Consider the following 3,628-nt stretch of genomic DNA (forward strand, 5'->3'; position numbering starts at 1 on the left):
TTGAAATAGTTTCTTAATACGTTTCATGATGACCGGTGTCACATATAATTTGCACTCCCCTGGATTTGCTCTCCCCAGTCAAGATTAGACGTAGAATAAGTACTCCCCAGTGTGTATTTAAAGAATAACTAACGAGCTACGAGGAATTATGAATTATCTGTCCCGGGTGAATGAATGTTGCAAACCCGAGCCTTTGTGGTCAAATCTTATAATTAAATTTATATGCATACTTTAACAATACATAACTTAATTTATTTTGTTTAGCTTTAAATACGCCTGTAGTATTGTGTGTGTAATCTCCATTGATACTTATGTAACGTAAGAATGCAACCTTTCATTCACTATTATCTGAATCAGGTGATTTTTTTTTGTAAATGACGTCATTTCGTAAATGACCTAATTTTGATAAGCGACGCCATTTCCTCTTAGCTGCTGTGCATGTTTACGGATCATTTAGTTATATTGGAAGGAATTGTCCTATTTATGTTTAGTTTATATTTTATGAAAGTGAATGAAGGGAACGTGTTAACATTTATGCTGTCGGTGGAACCGTTTAATTTTCGCCAACAGCTGTACAACATCGCTTACAAGTAAGTTACAAGCGTGGAGTTTTCTACATGATTTCTTTGGCCACTGACCGAGTCTCATGTCATGATTAGCGAATTGTTTTAACTCAGTGAGTATAGATCTACATGTCTACTCTGCTATAGCATTTTCCATTAATTTATCGTATATATATTTATCCTATAACTTACCCATGATATCCATGTCATAAACCCATGTGATAATTTACTTTACTAACCCGGTTAATAATGGTATGCAAATTTGCAAGGTCTCTAGGTAATGTTTTGCTGTGGATGGGTCATTTGCTTACAAGCTAACCAAACCCGTGCACCTGAGCGTAACGTTTTCAAAGATTTGTTTAAAATCCGTGACGTCAAACTAATCTGTGCTAATCGTGATGACGTCATATTATCGACTTTAGTACCGTGATTTACTAAACAAATTAACTAAAATGTTATTTTAGAAGTGTTATAGGATAAATAGAATTCGCTACTCATGTTTTTTAATATGTAAAATATCAACCTCGTCTAGTTAATCGGTATTTGTCTCAGCAGAGCCTCGACAAATACCAATTAACATAGACTCGGTTGATATTTTCCATATTAAAAAATACTCGTAACGAATTATATATATATATATATATATATATATATATATATATATATGTATATATATATATATATATATATATATATATATATATATATATATATATATATATATATGTATATATATATATATATATATATATATATGTATATATATATATATATATATATATATATGTATATATATATATATATATATATATATATATATATATATATATATATATATATATTGTGACGACCCTGGATTAGAGGGTGTCCTTGTAAATGCCATAACTACGAACTATGAAGGCAAAGGATCACAAGATTAAAATTCAACAATATTTATTTAACAATAACCTCATATCACACACGCAGTTGAACTGTATGTTCACTGATTCATTTAGTAATAAAATTCGCATGAATAATTAAATAAATATGACTAGGTTACTTTCAGTCTATGAAATATACCACAATTCTTAAATGACCTTAAAAGACTGAGTCTTATTAACCTGGGACAGGTAAGTTGCACTATAATAATTATTCCTAATATACTTAGTCCCCAACGTTATAATATATACAGTCTAAATTTTGGACCAAGAATGTCAATAACTGCAAGAATATACACTTCAAATACTTTGTTTGGGTACACAGACCTATTTCCACTGCATAGGCATCTCTCTATCTCTATCCCTCTCTATATAATATGCATTAAACTTTGCCATATGAAAACCACAACACATTTTCTGTGTAATGGGTGCTGTCTATCTCTCTAAATTCTAATAATAATAATACATGCCAAGAATAATACACTTCCAGGGTATGCACTTGGGATTTGTTTTGACTGGTTAATCGGGCCACTCACAGCAACACTTTGACACTTTTGAATGGCCCGCGACCGAATTTCGTTAAAAAAAGAACTTACATAAATTGCAGTTCAAAGACATGTTACCATATCATACAAACAATAATAACAACACAAAAGAAGGAAACAGAACTTGTTTGTTTGTTTGTTTGTTGGGGTTTTTAGGATTTTTTAAATTTATTATTTTTTATTTTTTATTTTTCATTTTATCCCACTGCCCCCTTTCCTTTCTTTCCATCTCATTTCTTCCCGATCTGGCAACTCCTCCTATCTTTCAACTTCTTTCGCTATCCACCTCCACATCCCAGTCCTTGTCTCTCCAACCACGACATGTGCTCGTCTCTTGTTGCTATCTGTGCCACACACCTGCCATTCCCCATCAGCTTTGAGCTATGGGCTTAGTCTGACCACTTTGGTGAGCGTTCAGTAGTTACTTCTGGCATTAGTAAGAGGCATTTGTAACCACCTACTATACATCCCTACTACGGTCGTTAGTTTGTGCCGTGGGTCAGACCAGGTGAGTGCAGGGAAATACACAGAGACCGCAACCGTGGAGTAAGTTGAGACAGGTAGGCGATGGTGTAGACAGCTCAGAAGACAGAGTCGGAGGAAACTGACAGAAAGGGTCGAAGTAGATTGAAATCGTGGACTTGTTTTAATTTTATTACAAACTGTTGTAATTATATTACAATTATTATGTTGTCCTTGGGGTACCTTCTTCTACCATTGTCTTTAGGACAGCAGTCTTGTGTGCCTCACTCTCTTCGTGTAACCGAAATAAGATGTTAACAAACTGAATCACAATTGACAACATTCAGCAGTTTTTTTTATTTTATTCATGCAATATACTGATATTGCTGTTACATACTGAGTAATTATTTAATGTTATGATATATAATTTTAAACGTTATCAGTGATACTGTAAAACTCAACTTTTAGGCCTTAAAAATTATCTTAAGAAGATTAAATTTGCCGCAGGGGGTTGGTAAGTGTGTGTGTGTGTGGGTGGGGGCAATGATCCATCCCCAATCAGAAATTTGTTTGCCTTTATAAGTTTGTTTTCTAAAATGTTGGTTGCCCACCCCCACTCTCATCGGGTCCCCCACCAGTGCCACCCCCTGCATATATAAAACACTGGGCGAAATGGGAGCCCACCAATCAATCCAAATTGATGGCTACTACAGTGCTTTCAAGTTATGTAAAACCTATAATTGTGGTTGCTAAATACAGATTACCTATCATAATTTATATTACATACCTTTATACTTTCCATCTTCATTGTGGAACATCCCTTCACAAACATACTGACATTGTCCCCTGCACTGTGAACATGGTGCTTTAGATAGTACTAAACCAAATAACGTCCAGCTGGGTCAACGTGCGAGTTGCACCAAACGTTTTATAGAGAAGTGAACACCACAAGTCCTGTGATTGGTGATAAATGTGAGTGTGTTGGTTGTAAAAATAATAGTTTCATCTGGGCCAAAAAATTTATGCAGTTTTATTTCATCTAGTACCACTGTACTGTGTCAAGTAGCCTTGTGCTTGGAACATGTATGGGATACCTGTAAAACAAAGTACTTAAATTTTGTGCGAATCTAGGGGTGCTGTA

The sequence above is a fragment of the Gigantopelta aegis genome, chromosome 6 (assembly GCF_016097555.1).
Source record: "Gigantopelta aegis isolate Gae_Host chromosome 6, Gae_host_genome, whole genome shotgun sequence".
NCBI classification, from domain to species: Eukaryota; Metazoa; Mollusca; class Gastropoda; order Neomphalida; family Peltospiridae; genus Gigantopelta; species Gigantopelta aegis.